Here is a 14237-nt window from a genome sequence, read left to right on the forward strand (position 1 = left end):
CGGTGCTATACAATAGTTCCTTGGTATTTGTCTGTTTTGGAATTTCCAGTTGCTTATGTGTTTACCTTTGGCTGCACCGAGTCTGCTGCTGTGCGTGGGCTTCCTCTGGTTGTGGTGAGCGGGGGCTACTCTCGAGTTACAATGCTCAGTCTTCTCGTTGCAGCGCTTCTCATGCTGCAGAGCATGGGCTCCAGAGCGCACGGGTTTCAGCAGTTGTGGCTCCCAGGCTCTGGAGGGCAGGCTCAGTGGCTGTGGCACAGGGGCTTAGTTGCTCTAAGGCGTGTGGAATCGTCCCGGACCAGGGATCGAACCTGTGTCCCCTGCATTGTCAGGCAGATTCCTGTCTCCTGTACCACCAGGGAAGCTCAGAGTTTCCAGTTTTGTGGTGATTACACAAAGGATGTCTTGGTCCTCAGTGTATACATATTTGTGACATTCTAGATAATTTTCTTAGGATCAGTTCCTAGAAGTGGCATTTCTAGGGCAACAAACAGCTATTACCTAAGACCTTCTAGAAATGCTGTAAGAATTTACTCTCCCACTAGTGGCAGAGGCAAAGGCCTGCTTTGCCACAGCCTCACTGATAGGAAGTATTATCATAAAAAAAAGGTCTTGCAACACTTGTTGCCTTGATCTGCATGCGAATGCTTGCATGTGGGGTTGGGAAGTCTCCTCCTGGGGGAGATTTTCTTTCTGCTGTGTTTATGTTAGTCAGGAAGACTGGGGTCTGCTGCAGAAACAAAACGGCTTAAGGCAGGAGGGGCTCAGGACTTCCTGGTGGTCCAGCAGTTAAGACTGTTGGCTTCCACTGTAGGTGGTGTGGGTTCTATCCCTGGCCTGGGGAACTAAGGTCCCTCATGCTGAGAGGTGCAGCCAAGAAAAACAAAAAAATTTAATATAAATAAGTACATAATTAAAAAAATTTTTGTCTTCAAAAAAGCAGGAAGGGCTCACCACAGCAAGACGCCACGTCATACCCACTAAGCTGACTGTTATTAAAAAGATTTAAAATGGCAAGAGGCAGCGAGGACGCAGAGAAACTGGAAGCTTGAGCATGGCTGCTGCGAAGGACGGAAAATGGTGCAGCTGCTGTGGGAAAGTCTGGATGGCTGAACACAGAATCACCATATGACCTGGGTGCCTCCGGGAAAGAACTGAGCACAGGGACTGGAAGAGATATTTGTACCTCCGTGTTCACAGCAGCTTGATGCATGCCACCCAAAAGATGGAGACACCCCAAGTGTCCATGGATGGATGATGGATGAACACAATGAGGTCCATCCACATGTAAGTGGAGTATTACTCAGCCTTAAAAAGGAAGGAGATTCTGACTACATGGATGAACTTTGAGGACGTGATGCTCAGTAAGAGAAGCCAGATACAGAAGAATACACACTGTCTGATCCCATTCACAAGAGGTCCTTGAGGAATCAGATCCAGAGACAGGAAGTATATGGTGGGGCCAGGGGCTGGGGGGAGGAGATGGGGAAAGTAGTAGTAGTGAAAGTCTTAGTTGCTCAGTTGTGTCCAACTCTTTGCAACCCTGTGGACTGTAGCCTGCCAGGTTCCTCTGTCCATGGGATTCTCCAGGCAAGGATACTAGAGTGGGTAGCCATTCCCTTCTCCAGGGGATCTTCTTGACCTAGGGATTGAACCCAGGTCTCCTGCATTGAAGGCAGATTCTTTCCCTGTCTGAGCCATCAGACAAGCCCCAGGGATGAGGAGTCAGAGTTTCATGGGGACAGAGTTTCAGTTTGGGAAGGTGAGAAAGTTCTGGAGATGATGGTGGGGATGGTTGCAGGACAGTGTGAATGTACTTAATGCCACTGAGCTGTGGACTTAGAAATGGTCAAGACAGCAGATTGTGGTATGTGTATTTTACAATAGAAATATTTAATGGCATCCCACTCCCACAATCCAGGTGTATTTCTTCCTCTTGCCTGATGTCCTTCTGGGGCCCACAAGGGGTGCTCCTCCCTGGAGTGATCCAAGCACCCCACCCTGTTGGATTTCACTGTGACCCTGGAAGGAATCAGGCAGCAGCCTACGGCCCCCGCCTGGATGTGATCCCAGAATGGACAGGATGGTAAATTTCACAGGATATGTATTTTCCCACAATGAAAAGTTTCAAAGCAATTCTTAGGAACTGGTGGTGAAAGGTACACAGCCACTCTGGAGACTGTCTTTGCCTTCTTCTACAAGCCTAGAATTATTTCAAAGTAGGATGTTAAAAATGAACCCACTCTCTGTGTCTATGGATTGGCCTGTTCTGGACGCTTCCCATGGGTAGAACCACACCCTGTGTGTCCTTCTGTGCCTGCTTCTCCCACTGAGCATCGTGTTCTTAGGGTTGGTCCATGTGATAGCAAGCATCAGAGTTTCTCCCATTTTCGTGGCTGAGTGATGCTCCAGTGTGTGGAGGGACACCTGTGTTTATCTCCTCATTAATCTATCGAAGGACGTTTGTGTCATTTGTATCTTTTGGCTTTTGTGAATCACACTGCTCTGGACATACGTTCACAAATATCTATTCTAGTCCTCGCTTTCTATTCCTTCTGGTGTACACTTAGGAGTGGAATCACTGTCATATGGTGACTCTATGTTTAGCTTTTTGAGGAACTGCCAAGCCATAATATACTCTTAAAAGAAAAAAAAATGTAGGTTCCAAAATAAGATGTTCAGACCTTCACTAATGATGCCAGTCTTGTGAAAATAAATCTGTAAATAATATTGAAATATGAGGTTGCAAAAACATCCGAGGAAAGAACCCTTGAATATTAAACCGTGTCTGTTTTTGAATAAGAGCAGGTGGGTGTTTTAAACACTGTGCTCTTTGAACTTGTCTATGTTGCTAAACGTCCGGTTTCTCCTGCTTCACGAGGCATAGAAATAGGAGTTGTTTTTGAAGGAGGTGGGAGGGGCAGGAGGGTGCCAGCCTCCACCCTGAAGGTCTCCTAGTACCTCCTGGGGGTAGGAGGGGGGCTTACGTGTTCAGGACTTTCACTGGTGGTGAGTCACTGACAAAATCCACTTCCCATTGCTTCTCAGGGATCCTGAAGTGGCTCACAATTTCCAGCTGCAAACAGCTGGCTGCAGGTTTTAGAATGTGCCTTTGAAGGCTGAGCCCCCCTGCCCTCCAGCACAGGGCAGCTGGTTTCTTTACATCATCAGATGGGGTGAGGGGTGTGGATATTCGGGGACTGAATTTTTCACAGCTGCTCTAACAGGTGTCTGCATACTGGTGGGCTTCAGTCCATAATAATTTGTTCTCTTTAAAAACCAAATGTGCTCAGTCGCTCAGTTGTGTTGTGTCCGACTTTTTGCAACCCCATAGACTGTAGCCCACCAGTCTCCTCTGTCCATGGAATTCTCTAGGCAAGAATACTGGAGTGGGTTGCCATTCCCTCTGGACCATAAAGAAGGCTGAGCACAGAAGGACTGGTGCTTTCAAACTGTGATGCTGGAGAAGACTCTCGAGAGTCCCTTGGACAGCAGGAAGATCAATCCAGTCAATCCTGAAGGAAATCAACCCTGAATATTCATCGAAAGAACTGATGTTGAAGCTGAAGTTTCAGTACTTTGCCCTCCTGATGCGAAGAGCCGACTCGTTGGAAAAGACTGATTCTGGGAAAGATTGAGAGGAGAAGGGGGCAACAGAGGATGGGATGGTTGGATAATATCACTGACTCAATGGACATGAGTTTGAGCAAACTCCGGGAGGTGGTGAAGGAAAGAGAAGCCTGGCGTGCTGCAGTCCATGGGGCCGCAGGGAGTCAGATGCAGCTGAGCGATTGAACAACTCCTGCACTATAAGCGGCCTCTTTACTGCTGAGCCGCCAGGGAAGCCCCCATACCACAGCTGGTCTTAGCCATTTTTGTTTATTTATTTGATTGGTCTTAGTTGCGGCCCTCAGGATCTTTAGTTGCAGCATATGAACTCTTAGTTGTGGCATATGGGATCTAGTTCCCTGACCAGGGATTGAACCCAGGCCCCCTGCTTTGGGAACATGGAGTCTTAGCCACTGGGTCAGGGAAGTCCCAAGAGCTGCTTCCATGGGTAACGCCTATGATGACCCATGTGTGCTAAAAGTACATTATGTGGACAAACCAACAAGGCTGTTTATATTGTTTCATGTGTCTTGACAGTTTAAATTAAACAAGGTCTCTCCCCTAGCACTGCTGACATGGGGACTGAGTCCTTCTCTATAGGGGTTCGTCCTGAGCACTGTGAGGGGCTCAGCAGCATTGCTGGCCCCATCCACTCAATGCCAGGAGCCCCCACCCCAGTGGTGACACTCACAGTTGTGGCCTGGTGGCCCCTTGGGGCAGAATCCCCACCCACAGCTGAGAACCACAGACCTACCATTACAGACATCATGTCCTTTCACAAATTTCAAAATATGTAGCTCAGGAAGAGCATTCCAAGTTTCCTTAGCGCTTCTGCAATAAGTCTGTGACCTTTTTTTTTTTCCTTCACTATTTTAAAAATTCATTGATTTGGCTGCACCAGGTCTTAGTTGCAGCTGGCAGGATCTTTGATCATCGTGGTGGCATATGAACTCTCAGTTGCAGCATGCAGGATCTAGTTCCCTGACCAGGAATCGAACCTGGCCCCCTGCGTTGGGAGCACAGAGTCTTAGCCACTGGACCACCAGGGAAGTCCCCAAAATCCAGTTTCTTAAGTTGGTTTCACCTTTTCAACCCCAATGTCAAAAGCACCAAGATGGAAAAACTCTGCCATAGAACATGCATGCTGACCTGTAATAACAGAAGGTAGATCAGGGGTTGTCTGGGGCCCAGAAGCAGGGAGAGAGGGAAGGAGAGGTCACAGAAGGGCACGAAGGACCTTTTGAGAGTAATAGGAAGAGTCACTGTTTGATTGTGCTCGTACTTTTACAGAGTATGTTTTCGTTGTTTAGATGCTAAGTTACATCTGACTCTTTATTACCGCCCTCCCATGGACTCTAGCTGGCCGGGCTCCTCTATCCATGGAACTTCCCAGGCAAGAAAACTGGAGTGGGCTGCCATTTCCTTTTCCAGGGGATCTTCCCAATCCAGGGATTGAACCCACGTCTCCTGCATTGGCAGTTGGATTCTTTATTGCTGAGCCACCAAGGAAGCCCTTCACAGGGTATATTTACATCAAAACTTATCAGATTCTGGAATTTAAAGTTGTGCATTTAAATGTGCATATGTCAGTTATACCTCAATAAAGCTGTTTTGTTTTTTTTTTAATGAAGTCCCCATGATATCTGCTCCCTTTCCTGCTGAATTTTTCTCTACAAAGTTTATCATCTTCTAACACTGAAGTTTTCTCACTTTATCATTGTGTTTATAGTCAGTATTAACCACCTCTCCCATCCTGATCTCAAGTTCTATGATATAGAGATCTTTGTTTTTTTGTTTGCTGTGTGAAGAGGTGCTTCATAAATGTTTGTTAAGATGGTAAAGATTAATTTTGATTACAGCCTATTTTTTTGCTCAAGCTGGATCTAGAAAAGGCAGAGGAACCAGAGATTAAATTGCCAACATCCATTGAATCGTAGAAAAAGCAAGAGAATTACAGAAAACATCTACTTCTGCTTCATTGATTATGTTAAAGGCTTTGACTGTTGAATCACAACCAACTGGGGAAAATTCTTAAACACATGGGAATACCAGTCCACCTTACCTGCCTCCTGAGAAACCTGTATGCAGATCAAGAAGCAATAGTAAGAACCGGACATGGAACAATGGACTGCTTCCAAATTGGGAAAGGAGTATGTCAAGGTTGTATATTGTCACCCTGCTTATGTAACTTATATGCAGAGTATATCATGCAAAATGCCTAGCTGGATGAAGCACAAACTGAAATCAAGATTGCTGAGAGAGAGATCAATAACCTCAGATATGCAGACGACACCACCCTTATGGTAGAAAGTGAAGAGGAACTAAAGAGCCTCTTGATGAAGGTGAAAGAGAGTGAAAAAGCTAGCTTAAAACTCAACATTAAGAAAACGAAGATCCTGGCATCCAGTCCCATCACTTCATGGCAAATAGATGGGGAAACTATGGAAACAGTGACAGACTATTTTCTTGGGCTCCAAAATCATTTCAGGTGGTGACTGTAGCCATGAAATGAAAAGCCAATTGCTCCTTGAAAGAAAAGCTATGATAAACCTAGACAGTGTCATCACTTTGCCAACAAAGGTCCGTGTGGTCAAAGCTATGGTTTTTCCAGTAGTCATGTACGGATGTGAGAGTTGGACCATAAAGAAGTCTAAGCATCAAAGAATTGATGCTTTTGAATTGTGGTGTTGGAGAAGACTCTTGAGAGTCCCTTGGATCGCAACGAGATCAAACCAGTCAATCCTAAAGGAAATCAACCTTGAATATTCATTGGAAGGACTGATGCTGAAGCTGAAGCTCCAACACTTTGGCCACCTAATGTGAAGAACTGACTTATTAGAAAAGACCCTGATGCTGGGAAAGATTGAGGGCAGGAGAAGAAGGGAATGACAGAGGACAAGATGGTTGGATGGTATTATCAACTCAATGGTCGTAAGTTTGAGCAAGTTTCAGGAGATGGTGAGTGTCCTGACTTAGCCCCTAAGCAACAACAAACAGCCTTTGTTTTTACATTACAGGGAGATGGTGGGTTGCTTGCAAACTCAAAGTCAGCCAGCAGAGGGCAGTGCTAGTCAGACTCAGAGATGAGATGGCGCTTCCCTGACATGATCTTAATCTGAAGCCCTGAGCATGGGGATCTGGCCAGAGATTTGGGTGTCTATGATGTCTCAGTTCCAGCACTGAATCAGTTCCCTTACCCACAAATGACCCATTCATCCACTCAGCCACCCATCCATCCATCCATCCATTCATCTATCTACCCATCCTTTGATCCTTTTACCCACCCATCCATCCATCCATTCATCCACCTACCCACCCCACCCATCCATCCATCCGTCTACCCATCCATCCATCCGTCCGTTCACCCATCTCTCTCCTACCATCTGCTCATCATTCATCATCCATACCCCCACCCATCCATCCTCCCATCACCCACCCATTTATTCATGAATTCAATAATATTACTGAGTGCCTATTTTGGCAATGAGCAGAGGCGGAAAGCAAAGTCATAAGCAAGAGAAGTTTGGGGAGGAATGGTCCAGGCAGATGTCAGAACCAAGTGAAGGGTTAGATTGAACTTATGATATTTGTATCATGGAGGAACAGAGAGGAGGTGCATGTGGTTGGAGCAGAGTGAGCAAGGGAGGCACTGATGGAAGATGAGCTTGGCCAGGTCACCGGGGAGCATATCAGGCATCACCTTGTGGGAGAATTCATTGAGTGCCTATGGCTTATGTGTTCTTCTGTTTTCATCCTCTTGACAATGGGCGGAGGTCATCTCCATTTGCTCTTGTCTAAATGTATTTTGTATGGAAGCATAGTTGATTTACAGTGTTGTGCCCATCTCTGCTATATGGCAAAGTGACAGTTATATACATATATACATTCCTTTAAAAATATTATTTTCCATTATGGTTTATCTCAGGAGATTGGATATAGTTCCCTGTGCTATACAGATGGGCCTTGTTGTTTATCTATTCTAAATGAAAGAGTTTGAATTTACTAACCCCAGACTTCCAGTCTAAACCTCTCCCTTCCTCCCCTTGGCAAGCACGAGTCTGTTCTCTATGTCTGTGAGTCTGTTTCTGTTTTGTAGATAAGTTCATTCGTGCTATATTTTAGACTCTACATAAAAGTGGAATCATACGGTATTTGTCTTTCTCTTTCTGACTTACTTCACTTATTAGTATCATTATCTGTAGTTGCATCCATGTTGCCGCAAATGGCATTATTTCATCCTTTTTTATGGCTGAGTAATATTCCATTGTATATACATACTACACATTCTTTATCCATTCATCTGTTGATGGACATTTAGGTGATTTCCATGTCTTGGCTGTTGTGAATAGTGCTGCTATGAACATCGTGGAGTGTTATGTCTTTTTGAATTTTGAATTCAAAAATTTTTGAATTTTAAAGTTTCTCTGAGTATATGCTCAGGAGTGAGATTGTGGGATTACACGGTAACTGTATTTTTAGTTTTCTGAGGAACCTGTTTGCTGCTGATAGCCAGAGGCTCAGAGAATTGAGGTCAGTTAACCAAACCCTCCCAGGTATTAACTTGCCAGATTCTTACCCAGGTCTCATATTTGCCCGTGGTTCTAGCTATCTTTGAACCAACCAGTCCTTCAACAGCCTCTCTCTTCTGCATGTGGCTTCACTGCTCCAACACTCTCTCCATCCAATATAGTGGATGCTTGGTGTGTCTATCAGTCAGCAAATGTTCTGGTAATGTCACGTAACAAACTACACCAAAGCTTGGTGGCTTAGATCTTAACTGTCCATGGTCAGCTGGGCTTCAGTAGGTCTAACTTTGGTTCATCTCATTTTGATTTCAAAGTTTGAATTGGTACAACTATGTTCCATGCAAGGCATGCTGGCAAATGTTTAACCACTGGCTCCTGGGTGGAGGTGGGGTGGTGGCATCCTTTTGTCTCCTTTGCCAATTTCTTTTTTTATTTTTTTAAAAGATTTTTTGGATATAGATCATTTTCAGAGTCTTTATTGAATGTGTTACAATATTGTTCCTGCTTTATGCTTTCGTCTTTTTGACTGCAAGACAGGTGGGATCTTAGCTCCCCCAACCAGGAATCAAAACTGCACCCCCTGGAGGTCTTAAGCACTTAACCACCAGGGAAGTCCTCTTTTGGCGATTTCTGTGGAGCTGATACTCTCACTGTTTTAAAGCTAATATCGTGACATCACTGAGTGCAGAGTTGGGAAGAGATATGGAGGGGCAGGCCATTGTACACTCAGTGCATTCGAGCTGCTGTCACAGAATATCTCAGCGACATTTATTTCTCATAGTCCTGGAGGCCGGAAGTCCAAGATCAGGGTGTTGACAGATTCAATGTCTGGTGAGGGCCCGATTGGCTACCCTGGTGTCTCAATGGTAAAGAGTCCGCCTGCCAATGCAGGAGACACAGAAGAGGGAGTTTTGATCCCTGGATCAGGAAGATCCTCTGGAAAAGGAAATGGCAACCCACTCCAGTATTCTTGCCTGCGAAATCCCATGGGCAGAGGAGCCTGGTGATCTATCGTCCATGGGGTCGTAAAGAGCCGGACACAACTGAAGTGACTTAGCATGCACTGAGATATGTTTAATAAAAAGTCACTTTCATGCTGTTTCTCCTTTACTCTCACACTACTGACACCAAATGTGTGGGGTTTTTTCCCCACAGCAAGCAGTTCTCCATGACATCAGCTCAGAGGTCTACCACTGCACTCGGTTCTGACACTCTCCATCTGGAGGTGGCATCAGACCTCACAGGCTTAGGGCTCAGTCCCACACAACTGTCCCTACCCCCATACCCACCAGGGTTCTTGGCCTCCTTAATCAATCAATGTGTTCAGTAGCTCAGTCATGTCTGACTCTTCGCAACCCCATAGACTGCAGCATGCCTGGCTTCCCTGTCCTTCACCATCTCCCGGAGCTTGCTCAAACTCACGTCCACTGAGTCAGTGGTGCCATCCAACCATCTCTTCTCTGTCATCCCCTTCTCTTCCTGCCTTAAATCTTTCCCAGCACCAGAGTCTTTTCTAGAGAGTCAACTCTTGGCATCAGGTGGCCAACGTATTGACGCTTCAGCTTCAGCATCCGTCCTTTCAATAGAAATCAATAGAAATGAATAGAGGCCAGACAAGAAATTCAGGCAAGACTTTACTAGAGGACTTTTCTGGTGGTCCAGTGGTTAAGAATCTGCCTGCCATCGCAGAGGACATCAGTTTGATCCCTGGTCTGGAAAGATTCTGCATGCCACAGAGCAACTAAGCCTGTGCACCACAACAGCTGAAGCCCCCTGGCCCTAGGGTCTGTGCTCTGCAGCACGAGAAGGCACTGCAAGGAGAAGACCACGGACTGAAGCTAGAGAGTAGCCCCTACTCCTTGCAACTGGAGAAAATGCCAAGAAGTGACAAAGACCCGGTGCAACCAAGAATAAATAGATACATGAAAAAAAATTAAAGGCTTCATTGGGGCGGCTCCCTTGCTGGCTGCAGGAATGAGTGAAAACAAGTAACAGGTTCCCTGGCTTGCTCCCCAATGGAGGTGGCAAGCGTGTTCCTTATCTGGGGTGAAGTGTATGCAAGGGTCGGGCTGGAGGTGCCCACCCCTCTGTGGTGCTGAGTGCAGTTCCCTGCTTTTGCACTCAGCTCTTCAGAAATGGCAGTTGGGTTTTTTGTCTTTGTATCTTTCGGTCCAGAATTTGCCCCAATGGTGATTCACACAGTTATTTTTAGTTCCATATAGTTTCTTTGTATTTTGTAGCTAGAGGAGAGGTGGATCCAGGTGCAGGCTTTGCGACAAAGGGTCCCAGGTCCCAGGCTTGTCTCAAACTCAGATGCCAAACACGAGTCCAGTTTATCTCCTGTGCTTCCAACCAACTGGCTGGAGAAGGAGGTTGCCAGGACCCTCTCCTCAGGTGCAATTCATTTGTTAGAGCCGCTCACAGAACTTAGAGAGACAGCTTCCTTAAATGTTGCTGATTTATTATAAAACAGAGGTCCCTAACCTTTGGGTTCTAATACCTGATGCTCTGAGGTGGACCTGATGTAATAAGGATAAAGATAAAATGCACAATAAATGTCATGCATTGGAATCATCTTGGAATAACTCTTCTTCCCGGGGAGCCGTGAAAAAACTGTCCTCCAGGAAATTGGTCCTTTGAGCCAGAAAGGGTGGGGACTGCTTTTATCAAGGGATGTGGTAAAGGGTGCAGATGAACCTCTAGATGAAGAGATGCCGAGGGCAAGGTATGTGGGAAGGGACGCAGAACTCCTGCTCTCTCTCCAAGCCCCTCTACGTGTTCACCAGCTGAGAATCTTCTGTGCTTCCTTGGCGGTCCAGTGGTTAAGACTCTGCGCTTCCACTGCAGAGGGCGCAGATTCAATACGTGGTTGGGGAACTAAGATCCTCCAAAAACAAATTTAAAAAATTCTCCCCGAGCCCTGTAGTTTAGAGATTTTTATGGAGGCTTCATCATCACATAGGCACAATCCATTATTAATTCCATCTCCACCTTTCTCCCCTACCCGGAGGACGGTGGTGAAGCTGAAAGTTTCAAGTTTCTAACCATGGTATGGTTTTTCTGGTGACTACTTCTAGGCAGAAGCCCACCCAAGTCATCTCACTAGAACAAAAGACTCTCCAGCCAACCAGGAAATTAAAAGGGACTTAAGAACGCTCACCAGAAACTGGGGGGCAAAGACTCTGTGTGTGTGTGTGTGTGTGTGTGTGCGCGCTCAGTCATGTCCGACTCTTTGTGACCCCAGGGTCTGTAGCCCATCAAGCACTTCTGTCCGTGGAATTTCCCAGGCCAGAATACTGGAGTGGGTTGCCATTTCCTTCTCCAGGGAAACTTCACCACCCAGGGATCAAAACCGCGTCTCCTGAGGCTCCTGCATTGCAGGCAGATTATTTACCGCTGAGCCACTAATATGTATTTTTTCCTATTATTTCACAAATATAATTTATATACCATGAAACTTACCCTTTTAAATGTTTAACTTTGGACTTCCTTGGTGGTCTATTGGTTAAGACTCTCTGTTTCCCTTGCAGGGTACACAGGTTCAATCCCTGGTTGGGGAACTTGGGAACTGTGTGCCACGCGAAGCAGCCAAAAATAAACAACTCAGTGAATTTTAGCACATTCACAAGTTATACAACCGTCACTCCATCCAATGGTAGAATAGTTTAATCACCAGAAAACAAAACCTGTGACCAGTCACCCCCCCGCTTGCCCAGCCCCGGACAATCTGGACCCACCCTCTGTGGACCTGCCTGTTCTGGACGTTTTGCATCAGTGGGATCACTCCTTGTGTGTCCCTCTGTGTCTGCTCCTCTCACTGACTTTCTCTAGTTGGGGTGAGCGGGGGCTACTCTCTAGTGGTGGTGCTTGGGCTTCTCATTGCAGTGGCTTCTCTTGTTGCGGAGCGTGGGCTGTGGGGAGCACCGGCTTTAGTAGTTGGGGCTCCCCGGCTCTAGAGCACAGGCTCAGTAATTGTGGCGCATGGGCTTAGTTGCTCCTCGGCATGTGGGATCTTCCCAGACCAGGAATCAAACCCGAGTCCCTTGCATTGGCACTCGAATTCTTTACTACTGAGCCACCAGGGAAGCCCCTATTGAGTTTTTTTGCTTTTTAAATTTTTGAATTGTAAGTGTTCTTTAGTCTTCTAGATAAAGCCCCTTTTCAGCTGTCTCCATGTAAACAGTTTCTCCTGCTTTGTGGGTTGTCTTTTAATGTTCTCAATGGTGTTCTTGGAAGCACTTTCATTCTGATGATGTGACGTTTATCTAAATGATGAACATTCTTGGGAATTCCCTGGTGACCTAGTGGTTAGAACTCTGCGCTTTCACTGCCAAGGGCCAGGGTTCAATCTCTGGTTGGGAAACTGAGATCCCACAAACCACAAGGCGCAGCTAAAAAAAAATTCTTGTGCCTGTGTTTTGAAGGACAAGTATTTTCATTTCTCTTGGCTACGCATGTGGGAATGGAATCAGTGGGTCACGGGATAAGTGATTGTTAGATTTAGTCATTGATGCTAAACAAGTTTCCAAAGCATTGTAAGGATTTACAATCACATGAGTGGTAGGAGAGAGCTCTGGTATTATCTATCCTTGCCAACACTTGGTTTTGTCAGCAACATTTGTTCAGTTAATACACACACATAAGGCTATAGTCATGGTGTCTACGTGGCATGGAGGTAGTTTGCCCTGATCACTCAGGAGGTCAATGGCAGAGCACCAGCCATCTGACTCAGAGCCAGAAACACCTCTGCTTCTGCTGTTAATATTCACTCTGCTATATTTAAAATGGATAACCGGGACTTCCCTGGTGGCTCAGGGGTAAAGAATCCGCCTGCCAATGCAGGAGATGCAGCTTTGATTCTTGGTCTGGGAAGATCCTACATGCCGCAGAGCAGCTAAGCCCGTGCACCATAACTGTTGAGCCACCCGGCCATGAGCCCACATTCCACAATGAGAGAAGTCACCACAATGAGAAGCCCCCACACTACAACAAAGAGTAGCTCCCATTCTCTGAAACTAGAGTAAAGCCCACGCAGCCATGAAGATCCAGCACAGCCAAAAATAAATAAAACAATTTTTTTTAAATAATAAAGGACCATCAAGGACCTAGTGTGTACCACATGGAACTCTGCTCAATGTTATGTAGTAGCCTGGATGGGAGGGGAGTTTGGGGGAGAATGGATACATGTATATGTATGGCTGAGTCCCTTCTCTGTTCAGTTGAAACTATCATAACATTGTTAATCAGCGACACCCCAATACAAAATAAAAAGTTATATATATATACTTGGCTGCACCAGGTCATGATTGCATCATGTGGAATCTAGTTCCCTGGCCAGAGTTTGGGAGCATCTAGTTCCCTGCATTGGGAGCTGGGAGTCTTAGTCACTGGACCACCAGGAAAATCTCTGCTCCTGCCTTTGAAGGTTGGAGTCCCAAAGGTTGTGTCTGGTTCGTGTCTGGTGAGTGATTAGACACCTCCAAGCCCCAGAGACACCAGTTAGGCTGCCTGGAGCCCCTGGTGGCTGCGGAGGGATCCCAGCAAAGAGCTCATCATCTTGCATCACCCATGGTACCTGTAACCACGGGCACCAGGCAGGTTTGCTGGGACGACACGGAGAGCGGGCAACTCCTGTCACGGCTGCAGTGTGAGTTGGGCTGCCAGGGAGGTGATTAAGGGGCCTCAAGGGGCCTGTTCACAGCCGAGGCTCCACTGGGAGCTCAGCGATGAGATCCTGAGCTTTGGTCTCACTAGTCGTAACCTGGGGTGGTTGTATTCCCTGTTGGCCTCATCTCATGGGGAAAAGAAAAGGCAGCACTGACAGGAAAAAAAAAGAAGGAAGGGCAAAGGTGTTTATTATATTGACTTTAATAATGACTATAAGACTTCCCTGGTGGAAGCGTTGAGTCCAGGCTTCCACTGCAGGGGGCTCAGGTTCGATCCTTGGTTGGGGAACTAAGATCCTACATGTTGAGCTGTCAAAAAATAAAAACAGAGGTTAAGCTCAAGTTGGGATGAGGATACAAGGTCCTGTTTCCTTGGAAACTACCAAATGGAATATTGTGTCTTGTCTAGACATCCTTTACTTGAAGCTCTACATCT

At 46.2% G+C, this 14237-nt stretch overlaps 1 non-coding gene across 1 annotated transcript; it reads right to left on the minus strand.

Annotated features, from left to right (window-relative positions):
• Nucleotides 1-4586: 4586 nt before the first annotated feature.
• TRNAG-CCC (transfer RNA glycine (anticodon CCC)) lies at nt 4587-4658 on the minus strand. Its single transcript has one exon. It is a non-coding gene; the product is annotated as a tRNA-Gly (tRNA).
• Between the last annotated feature and the right edge of the window lie 9579 nt (nt 4659-14237).

Source organism: Ovis aries, chromosome 5 (assembly GCF_016772045.2).
Source record: "Ovis aries strain OAR_USU_Benz2616 breed Rambouillet chromosome 5, ARS-UI_Ramb_v3.0, whole genome shotgun sequence".
NCBI lineage: Eukaryota > Metazoa > Chordata > Mammalia > Artiodactyla > Bovidae > Ovis > Ovis aries.